This window comes from Clarias gariepinus, chromosome 16, assembly GCF_024256425.1.
Source record: "Clarias gariepinus isolate MV-2021 ecotype Netherlands chromosome 16, CGAR_prim_01v2, whole genome shotgun sequence".
In the NCBI taxonomy this organism is placed as follows: Eukaryota; Metazoa; Chordata; class Actinopteri; order Siluriformes; family Clariidae; genus Clarias; species Clarias gariepinus.
Genome location: NC_071115.1, coordinates 17,319,999 through 17,332,605, shown reverse-complemented (window position 1 = coordinate 17,332,605; position 12,607 = coordinate 17,319,999).

Here is a 12,607-nt window from a genome sequence, read left to right as displayed (position 1 = left end):
TGCATGTGTGTGTAAAAGTGAGAGCGGGTGAGAAGCTGAGGGCAGGGCATGGGAGGATCTCATTTGTGTTTGAAGCTAGCACAGCCCCCTCTCCCTCCACCCCTCCCTTTATCCATGTTCTCTGGGGTACAGGTAGGACCGCATTTAGGGTAGTGAAAGTAGGTTTATCAGTATTGATCAGCTTCTGGTCAGCCTTTATCCCATCTGTGTTTTTTGTATGAGAGAGAAAAGGAAAATTGTACAGGTCAGTGAATGGGAAGCTGCAAAACATGCATGAGCACATCTAACGTTTTTACTGTCCCATTAGTACAATACACAGTCTATGTATTCTATGCTGAAGAGATATTGATACACTCATTAAGCACTTTATTAGAACACCTGTACACTTATTCATACAATTATCTAATCAGCCAATCTTGTGGCAGCAGCACAATGCATAGAATTACAGGTATGCTGATACAGACCAGCTTTGATTGGAATGACATTCACATCAACTATATACATAAGGACAAAATTATGAGCTCAGTAATTTTGACTGCGGCATTAGTGCTGGTGCCAGACTGGCTGCTTTAAGTATTCTACAGTATATCTGCTGATCTCCTTAAATCTTCATATGCAACAGTCAACAGTTTTTAAAGTTTGCTTAAAATTGTGCCATAAAGAAAAAAGAGTGTGAATGCAAACATCTAGTTGATGAGGAGGCAAATGGAGAATTGCCAGACTGGTTTAATCTGACAAAAAGTCTACAGTAACAGATAATTACTCTGTATGGTGAGCAGAAAAGAATCTTTAAATGCGTTGTCACATCAAACCTGTAGATAAAAAAAGCAGAAGACCATGTCGGATTCCACATTCTGTCCGCTAAGAACACAAAGCTGACCCTGCAGTGGGCACATACTCACCAAAACTTGACTGCTGAAAACTGAAAAAAAAAATCCTGGTTGGATGAATTAAGGTTTTTTCCCCGAGGCAGACAGATCAGAATTTGGTGCCAACAGCATGAATCCATGGCCCCAATTTGCCTTTTGTAAACAGTCCAGGCTGGTGGAGGTGGTGTAACGATTTGGGGAATGTGTTCTTGGGCGCATTAATGTAAATTAATCATTGCTTGAATATTTGCTTATTTGAGTCATATTGAGGGCCATGTGCATACCTTGTTGCTGTTTAATTCATCTCATTGTGTTTATTTACCACATTAGGCAGTTACCCTTGTCCATAAGCGGTTAAGGGTTAAGCACCATGCTCAAGTAGGTGGTGCTGTGGTTTGAGCCTAGGGCCTTGCAATCAGGAAGTCAATACCTTAACCAATGAGCTACCCCTGTCCAATATACATTAAAGTGCAATATTACTCTTTCCTCCAATACTAAATCTAAATCCAACAAAACACCTCGGGGATGTGGTAAAAAGCGGGAGATTAGAAGCATGTACAGTACATACACTTGAAAAATTAACAGGAATTGCTGGATACAGTTGTGTCATCATGGACCAGACTCGTAAAGGAGTGTTTTCAAAATATTGTGCCATCAATGTCATGAAGAATGAAGGCAGTTCTGAGAGCAAAGAGAGGCCCCACCCAGTATCCAGTATTGGTATCATGTTCCTAACAAAGAGTCCGCTGAGAATATACGTATCCCCTCATACCCACTAAAATTGATAAAAAATGAAAGATATATTATATAGTTGAATATATAAATTTGTACTGTATACTGTATATTGAACTATAATGGAACAGTGTACATTTTAATAATGCCATATGTCAGGAACATGTACAGTAAGCTTCACTTCAATCACACACACACACACAGTACTGTATATAATATATATATATATATATATATATATATATATATATATATATATATATATATATATATATATATATATATTTCTATGTATGCCAGGAGTTCTTTATCAACAAATTGATGAGCTTGGGGAAAGAAGAGTAACAAGAAATCCATCATCACTCATATTCTGACAAATTCACACCTTTTGTGCTATGATGATTCCCACCTCCTGCGCTAGTAGTGCTTACAAGCATTCAGTCTGATCATTGGACAACTGAAAAGCCAGATTCTGTAAAGTGGAGATACATTTCCAGGAAAATAGGTTTGATTTTTGATAGGAAGTAACAGGTAAAATCTAAAAGGGGAAAATAGTAAAGGCCCAGTAACACTAAATATTTGTGAGAGAAACAAGAGAAAGTACATTCATTGCACTGTTCAATTAAATTAATGTAAACGAAAAGTGATCATATGTTCTGCGATTTGATCAATTTTAACTGCAAATTTGAATAGCACTGGTATTTAATTGAAAGTGCGAGTTGTGAAAATGTTCAATAAAGTTTGATTTTTAAAGAAAGGAAATTTAACTTTGCATAATTTACCAAGAGCACAATTATGTTTGGCATAGGTTTTCATTTTATTATTATTATTATTATTATTATTATTATTATTATTATTATTATAGCAATCATTACTATTATAGCAAAAAAGTGTTTTTTTTTTTTACATATTTAAAAGATCAATAGGTCCGCAATGCTTTGTAGACCTGGTTGGTACATTTTTATTCTTTTTCTAAGTAGTAAAGTTCAAATGAGAATAATATCAGAGGTTCTATTATGAGTAATGCTCTTATGGATATAATGTTGTGTCTGTGCATTATCATTTACAGCATCCAGTGGTAGGCTAAATAGCCATCAGTGCCTGAAACCTGCCTGTCTAGGCCACTTGACCTGCTTAAGAGATATTTTGTTCATGATTGTTCAAAAACACTACAAAAGGTCTATAATTTCAGATTTTAAAACAACGAATTGGATTAAATGACTAATCCAGAAAAGAGTTTAACCTTAAAAATTGCAAGCAAATCCTGAAGACTGATAACAGCCCAGTAAAGGGCACTGTAGAAATTACTGTGTAATAACAAGCCTTGTGACCTCAGGACTCTATATAGCAGATCTGTGCATGTGTGTGTGTGCGTGTGTGTGTGTGTGTGTGTGTGTGTGTGTGTGTGTGTGTGTGTGTGTGAGTGTGTGTGTGTGTATGTGTGTGTGTACAACCACAGTCCCTTGAGTATCTCTCTGCCTTCAGACAGCTTGAGCACTACTGAAGCACCATTATAGAGGGGGGTTTTAAGAAAGGGGCGTAAAATGTGATTTTTATGTTACTACGGCAACCTTGCATCTTCTGAGGCTGATGCAAGCTTTAGGTTACAGTACATGGATAGAAATAAAACACAGTGGGAATGCTTCCATATAAGCATGAAAATATAAATGATTTCCAATGCATACTGTAAATAGACACATTCACAACCACATTTTGTCTTTACACATATGAGGCTCAATGTATACATATCCATTTATTTATCTTTCCATTCAGTAACAGAATCATTTAACTAATAGCATATGTATACAGTTTCCTGGTCTAGACATGCCCAGACTGTAAATCCTATTAAAGCATATTTAATTTAGTCATAAATATTCTGCAATCTAGACAGATAGCTTTAGTGGAACATTAAATGAATAAGGTTGTCAGTTCTTTCACTTTTCACTCAAAAACTCCAATTCCAAATGTTGTTTCTTCTGTGCCGTTTTCTCTTTTATATCCTTCTTTTTTAAACAAAACAATTGTTTTTGTCTTTAGCATGGGCTATAATTTTGCATCATTTTAACCTTTTCAGACCACAATTATGATGCAAAACTTTAAAATATAACATGTAAAATACATGAGGTAAAATGTATAAAACATGTAAAATATTATAAATAAACAAATAAACATAAAACCAAGAAAAAAACCATGTCTGTCCTTACTTAATGCAATTCAAATGGAAATGCTGAGTACGTTGCTACAGTTTCTAAATTATTCACTCACCTTTGAATTATTTGCACCTTATTGAATTCAACCAGGAATCATGTGATCATTTCCCTCTTACAGTACATCTCTCAAACACCACTCTGATCACAGCTACAGCAATTCACATTATGTGCAAGTTTGTTGAAGTGACAATGGATGAGGATTAGTTATGACACTCCATAATAAAGAATGGCTCATTTAATTATAGCCTGCTTGTTTTCCTTTAACATTTTCTTGTTTTTCTTGTTCCAGAGGAGAAAAAAGCCATGAATATTTGGATATTTTTTCTGCTTATGAGGAAGAATGCATGCTACTGTATATTATACAAAAAGACAGATGGAGAGCTGAGGTATAATGCCCAGAGTGAACTATGATATTAATAATATGCAAATATATGCTTTCTGTGATCTATTAAAATTCATGGCACAGCAAGGCAGCAAGGTTGTTAGGGTCAACGCAGACAAAAGTTACCAGGAATATGTAGCAGGCTTGCACTGAGACATTTGCTTATATTAAACTTCCAGATATTTTTTCCAAATAAATTTTCCCATACAGGATGTATAAACACGTACAGTGTTATGTTTTTCTGAATAGGTTTAACTGTTTTAATTGATCTACTATAGCTATTTCAATTGATCTTTAGTCCACATCCATGATACTGTAAGTTATGTTGTATTTTTTTTTCAAAAGTTTAAACAGTTTTGCCTTTTTTATGTTTTTTTGGTTCTTTGACCAATTGGAGAACCCTTAAATGTTCTACCAAAAAATCCTACAAGAAAAGTTTCAGGGTCAAATGTTCGCATCCCGCCTTCAGGTCTGCGTGTGTGGAGTTTGCATGTTCTCCACATGCTTGGTCGGTTTCCACTGGGTATTCAAGTTTCCTCTAACAGTTCAAAGACATGCAGCGTAGGGTAACTGGTGTTTCCAAATGCCCCATAGAGTGTGTGTGAGTGGCTAATCAGTGTTTCCATATTCCTCATAGTGCATGATAAGATGATTTGGCACCCCCATCCAGGGTGAACCCCACCTTGTCCCCCAAGTTCCTGTGGGATAAGCTTTGCACAACCCTGTGCAGGATAAGTGGTAGAGAATGTGTGAGATGAAGTGTCTTTGTAAAAGTCTTTAAATTGTCCTTGCAAATATTATACATATGCACTTATGACTATGACCACACAAAAAAAATCTGTTTAGGCTATTCTGATTTTGAGGCTGTTCATTTATAAAAAATCAAAAGATCACAAGAAGGTATCAAATATATATTAGGGTTGTTGTTTATTTCATTTCATGCCATTTTCATCATAATATGCAGATGGGAATTAGCTATTATGATTTACTGCATATGAGAACAAGAATAGAAAACATGGCCAGTCTCGACATATGGTTTATCTTGTGCATGGTCTCCAGACCAAATCTAATCAGTCATAGGGGAGAACAGTCCTTTCAATACACACATCTTTAAAAACATTATTAAAAAAAAAAATTCTGTATTTGTGGACATACTGTATGTTGACTACATTGGAGTAAAAGAAAACAGCACGGCAGTGTGAAGAAAGCACAGTGAAGGAAAAGATTTTTAAATTGTTCTTTTAAATTGAAGATCCTTCATTAGATTTTAGGGTGTGGCTGTGGGTATTTAGTCTTGTAGTTATTCAGTCATAAGAACATTAATAAGTGTTTGGTAAGGATACCTGACAATGATAAGGTATACAAAGACAATTTTGTGCAAACAGTTTAGGGAAGTCGTACTGTATGTAAGGGTTTGATGGAAAAGTGTCCATATGGACTGTAGCATGGCATGGATAACATTTTTGAAGAAGCCAACTGGGAACAGACCTCTTATCTATTTACTATGTGTGATTTCATTGGCACTTTTATAGCTAATGAAATGTACGTAGATTAACTTTAAGAGCTGCTGGTAAGTTTTTACACAAGATAGCATTATGCACACACTTGCGTTGCAACTTACACATTCTCTCTCTCTAAAAATTTAATAGATGCATTCTATTCTTTTAATTTATGCAAATCCCCGACCCAAATGCATAACTGGCCAAGTTATGCACTGTGTAGATTTAATAATGAATAAAAGAAACAGTCATGTGCATCTCCCTTTGAAATGTTAATAAAACGGTAAACAACTCAGCATTCACAATTAACCTAGAAAATATATTTTAGGCTGTAGCAGAAAGCTGGAGGTATTTCTATTGAGTGTTCTCACACACACTGTTTCACAAAACACACTTTAACAACCAGCCTCACAACTAATTAATAACGGAGCTTTCTGTCACCCAAGGACAACTTAATGCATTTAAAAACATACACATTTTTGAACACACAACTACTCCAAAGAAATCCAGTTTTGATTTAGTGATGAGTCTAACTGGGCCTACAGTAAGTGTTAATTTAACAATTTGGATTTTGCTGTGTACTGAATGTGCAAAATTGCTTAATCTAATTTTATATCACAACTGTCCTCATTTAGGAAACAAAAATTCGATTTACTGTACGAAATTAATTGCTACCATTTTTCCAGCAGTAGCCTGTAAGTAACCCTACAGAGAATAGAACCAGACTGAAGGCATTGCAACCCACCAAAATACAAAGGAGAAAATCAGTTAGAGTGCTTTATGTACTACAAAGGAATTAAAACAATTATAACTATGTATATTTATATAATGAACAATTAAAGGTTAACTTTGTGATGTTTAAAATGGTTTAGACAAAGTAATGTGAATAACAAAATGTACACTTGCTCACCACTTTATTAGAACCACTATAAAGCTATAACACTGGATAGGGTTACATTTCCATTTAAAACACCCTCAGGTCTTCATGTCTTGAAGAAGCTCTTAGAAACAATGCTGGTCCATGTAGACAAGACTGCATCATGCAATTAGACATTAGCTTTGAGCATTAGTTTTGAAGCTCCCACATCCAAAAGGTGGATTCTGATCTGGTGACTGGAAAGGCCACTGAAGAACAGTGAAATCATTGCCAAGTTCATGAAACAAGTCTGAGATGACTTTTGATTAGTGTGATTGACATGGTGCTTTAACATACAGAAAGCTACCATTTGTGAGATGATTTCTGAGAAATGGCCTTTCTAAAGGTCCTTTTATACCAGATGAGTTTTCCATTTACATGCACTTGATGACACACACGTGCCACTTTTGTTTTTGACGATGCTTTGAGATGTCAGTGGTGTAGCTGTTAGCACTGTGGCCCTTATACCTCCAGGGTCAAGGGTTTGAGTCCCGCCTTTTGTCTGTGTGCATGGAGTTTACATGTTCTTTCCCCCTGCTTGGTGGGTTTCCTTCGAGTACTTCAGTTTCCTTCCACAATCCAAAGGCCTGGAGGGTGGGTGAGTGCTTTAAGGTGTTGTTTTTATAAGTGACAAAGGAATAAAAAAAATTATAAAATGAAATATATTGCCACAGGTGGCAATTGATCTGAGTAGTTTCTTGCCTCTGGTTTCTGCTTCTAGTCCTGAAAGTACCTTCGCCTCCAGCTGGAACAGAGATGCTTATCTCTGCCTCTTTTATTTAAAAAGCAACACACTGATACAGTATATTAGTTTACAATAAAATAGGGAAAATAGGGTTGGTTGCTAATAAAAGGGGAACTGCTTCTTTCATATTATTGAATTATTCTAAGGGTTCATATTGTGCAAATTGTACTGTATATTGTATTCATTTTTAGACATTCAGATCAGTCTTCAGTCATGTAAACACAAAAAGGGGGGGGGACATTCTCTGATGTTTGTCTGTTTGCCATTTTTGTATTTGCCAAGGTTTAAAAAAAAAATCAAATAGGATTTCCCCTTTTGTGATCTTATAGACAAAGAGACACTCTCTCATATCAATGCTCAGCTCAGCCCAGCTCTGTCATTCTCTGGGCACCATTTTTAAGAGCTACAGTAACTAATGCTAGGCTACTGGATGGCAGCTAATTGCTAACAGTTATTCTACTGTAGCCTTCTTTACCTCTTAAGAGGAGCTATGTTAGCAGTTAGCAGAGTAAAACTAGAGTATCTAGATTCACAGACACAGTTTTGAGACTGCTGAGACTTATATTAAATTGTTTAAAAAGAAGTAGAATATTTGTTTAAAAATGGTTTAATGTATTTCCAATGAGTTTTGTAGATTAATGTAGGCAGTGTGTCCCATTTCATTTGCATCTACATTTCCATCAGCTGTAAAACCGCCTGCTCAAGTTTCTACCCACATACAGTCAGTGCAAGGAAGTTAAAGGCGTTGATGTACAGTACTGTACCTACTCATTAGAAGCATTTCATTTTAGTCCACCACAGCTTTGTGTGGTCAAAATAACTTCTAGTGGTTCAATTGTTGGGCAGAAATCTACCGCTTAGACTCTAAATGTATTGAGCATGATGACCCGCTTTTCTCAGTGCTTCTCCATTTCACTGTCTTAGAGTAAGAAAATGGTGTTTGAACTGGTCATGCCACTAAAACCCTAATTATAAGTGAAGAATTGATTCATTTGTAAAATTTGATATTTCATTTAATAAAGGTCAGAGAGTTTTAGAATAAAATAGAGCAATTGAAGTATTTGAGAATTACTCTTCATTTGTACAGGAAACTGAATGGAGTGTCAAAAATAATTAATTCCCCAATGATAGTTGGCCCTATTTTACTCCTCAATTATAAATTAAACTCAAGGAGAATTGGAGCACAGCATCTCTTGCTGCTATTAGGGAATGAAGTCAGATGGAATATTGTGTAAAGAGGGCACATTTCAAAGCCAAGAAGTAAAATAGGGCCAAATATTAATTTTAAGCTACTGTAGCATAGTGAATAACTAATAAATGCCTTAATATGAATTTGTGTGCCTTGTCATAAACACAAAATTTACAGAAATATACTCCTATCCCTATCCCAGGACACTTAGGGCATGAGGCAGGGTACACCGTGGACAGGGCCCCAATCCATTGTAGGGCAGCACATACAGTACACACACACCTTCACACACTACAGGCAATTAGGGAACCCTAGTTAGCCTAATCTGCATGTCCTTAGAGTGTGGGAGGGAACCGGAGCACCTGGAGGAAAACCACCAAGCACAGGTTGAACATGCAAACTCCATGCGCACAGACCCCGAGGCGGGAATCAAACCCAAACATTTTGCTAAAATACATTTGTGATTGAATTTGAATTTACTACTTTTAAAATACACCAGTAATCTGTAATCACCAGCAAGCTCTAAATCCTTTGTCAGCTGAGGCATTTCTTTACAGCTAATGGCTAGACTTGACACACCAGCCCATCTCCTGTCCTACAGGAAGGTTTATTCTTTAGTATTTTTTATTTTTATTTATGGGTTTGTGTTAGCTTTGGTCTATTAAAAGCTGACAGCATTCTATATAAATATAATCTTAGTAATCCATGCAAATCATAGGATTTAATGGCAGTCAAGGTTTATGTGAGTTAGTCTTAAATGCATAATGCTACACATAATATAGAGCAGGATTTATTTATTTATTTTAATTTACGAGATTTGCATAAATGCTTAGGTAAATGGTTGTATGAATGATTTGCCGATAAATCCATTTACATACAGATAAAAAAAAGGACATTAATAATACTATGAACAACATTACAAATTCAAGAGCATGCTGGTTTAGAAACTGGTTATATTCTAATTAAAATGGGGTTACAGTACTGTAGGCAGCAATGCCATGTCACTGGTTTGTGGGTCACTAGTTCAGGCCTTAACTTTAGGTTAATATGCCTGAGGGATTTTGCATGTTTTCTCCAGTCCAAAAATATGGCATTAGGTGGAATGGTTTCTGTAAATTGCAACTAGAAGTGTATGTTTTTATAAATGTGTATTTCATCCAAGGTGTACTCCCTCCTCATACCCAGTGCTCCCAGGAGGGGATCTAAATCCACCACAGCTCTAAGCAGGATAAAGCCAGCACCAACTACTCACTAGGAACGCTCACAGTGTGTCATTAATGTGCGACTTATGACTGTCTCTGACAGCATAGTGATGACTATGTTCCTATGAAAGATTAGCTGGCAGTTGTGTAACACTGAAATCAATGTGCTGTCAAAACTGAACTTTTAACTTGTCCATTACTTTGTTGTGTCTCATGTGTACTTAGTGTCTCACGAGGTGAATTGCAGTTAGACTACAGTTTGCAGCTAGAGTTAAGAGCAAAAGATATAAAATCCTTGAAATTAAGACCCTAATACACCCATTTAGTGTGTTCACAGATATTGCTTTACAAGCACAAGCATATTAAGATGTGATTAAAATTGTTTTAAATAACTTACAAGTTCTTTGCCTTTATAACATCTTAAAGTCTTGTATTCTGAAAGCAGCTTCTGGATTCTCTTAATCATGATTCATAATCAAATGCAATTTATTTTATATTTGTAGAATGGTTATGTAAAACAAAAACAGAAAAGTAATGCTCATACAATAAAGACAAAACAGCTAATATATTACATAAGGCTATAAGAAGTTGTCTGACATCAAAGGGTTTTCAGATGTTTGGATATATTAGCTTATATATTATGTGAGGGAAATGGAAATGTAGCTGTGCTTTGGCTGGACCTTGCCAATGCATATGGGTCAATCCCTCACAAGCTGGTTGAGATGACTCTAGATCGGCACCATGTACCCTGTAAGATCAAGGATCTCATTCTGGATTATTACAGTAACTTCAGGCTGAGAGTTACTTCAGGGAGCATTACATCAAACTGACATTGTCTCGAGAAAGGGATAATTACTGGCTGTACAATTTCTGTGATCCTTTTTGCTCTCGCGATGAATATATTGGTCAAGGCTGCTGAAACGGAGTGCAGAGGCCCCCTGTCCAAGTCTGGGATCCGACGCCCCTTAATCAGAGCCTTTATGGATGACTTGACAGTCACCACTAGCTCAGTGCCTGGGTGCAGGTGGATTCTTCAGGGCCTGGTTAAGCACATTTATTGAGCTAGAATGAGCTTTAAGCCTACAAAATCCAGGTCTATGGTACTAAAGAGAGGGAAAGTGTTGGACACGTTTCGCTTCTCAGTGGATGGCGTAACAATACCATCAATTAATGAAAAAACAGTCATTAGCCTAGGTGAGGTTTTGACTGTAGCCTCAGAGGTACTGCGTCAGTCCAGACAACTATCAAGAAGCTGGAAGGTTGGTTGTCGGCAGTAGATAAGTCTGGTTTACCTGGCAGATTTAAGGCATGGATATACCAGTGACATCTTGCCACGGATTCTTTGGCCACTGTTGGTGTACGAAGTGGCGATGTCTACAGTAGAGGCCGTGGAGAAGAAGATCAGCTGCCATCTCCAAAGATGGCTTGGACTGCCTCGAAGTGTAACGAGTGTAGCACTATATGGCTGGAGTAATAAGCTTCAGCTTCCCATCAGCAGCCTGGAGGAGGAGTTCAAGGTTTCTCGTATAAGAGAGGCCCTAGTCTACCAAGGCTCTGGAGATTCTAGAGTAACAGCAGCAGATATTGAAGTAGGAACGGGAAGGAAGTGGAGAGCACAAGAGGGACTTGAGTTGGAAGAGTCTCGGCTGAGACACAAGGCACTTGTGGGCACAGTGTCAACGGGGGAAGCAGGACTGCTAGCAATCCCAAAGCCACATTACAACAATGCTCAGGGCAAGGCAAGATGAGATTTGGTCCTAGAGGAAGTCTGAGCAGGTGTCGAGGAGGTGAGGCCCAGAAGGGCGGTGAGCATGCTCAGCCTTTGCCAGGCCACAGTTGTAAATAGGAAACCTGTTCTTAATCTGTCTTGCCTGGTTAAATAAAGGTAAATAAAAAATGCGGCAGCAAGGGGCATGGACGAGGTGGGAAGGAGCGCTGGAGAGAAAGATCACCTAGAATGACATCTGGAAGGCAGAGCCACAGAGTATTAAGTTCTGGTCCAAGCTGCTCACGACATGCTCCCCAGCCCAACCAACCTGCATGTTTTGGGCAAGAGTGATGTTCCAATGTGTCCACTCTGTCCTGGACGAGTGTCCCTGAAGCATATCCTGAGTAGTTGCCCATCTGCCCTTGGAGAGGGCCGATACTGTTGGCGACACGATCAGGTCCTGAAGTGTATAGCAGAGACCATTTCACATGCAGTGGCCAACAACAAATATGTTAGCAGCCAAAGAAGAATTGTCTTCGTAAGGGCTGGTGAGCAGGCGCAAGCAAAGCAACAATCAACTAGCCTCCTTTCATCTTTAGCAGACTGGGAGCTGCGGGTTGACCTGGGCAGGTAGCTCAAGTTCCCGGAATTTGTAACATCAACCTCGTTGAGACCCGATCTGGTTTTAAAATCTGCATCGTCCAAGCAAGTCCTTTTTTTGAAACTGACAGTCCCATGAGAGGACCGCATGGGAGAGGTAAATGAGCGTAAGCGGCTCAAGTACCAGAAGCTCATTGAGGACTGCCCAAGGAAGCGCTGGAAGGCTTGCTGTGAGCCCATAGAAGTAGGGTGCAGAGGTTTTGCCGCTCGATCCCTGTGTAAGATCTTTGCCAGGCTTGGAATCACAGGAGCTGCAAAGAGGAGAGCCATTAAGTCCATCACAGAAGCCACAGAAAGAGCCTTGAGGTGGATTTGGATCAAGAGGTCCACAAAGTGGGCCAGTGCTGCTGGGACACAAGTTGGGGCGTGATTAACCCCGGCTGGGTCACCTGAGAGAGTGTGTCTAATGTTGTGAGACCCGAAACACCCAATGATCTCAAGAAACATCACTGATAATGTGTCCCAGCGCATCCAGAGATGTATATATGTACTACT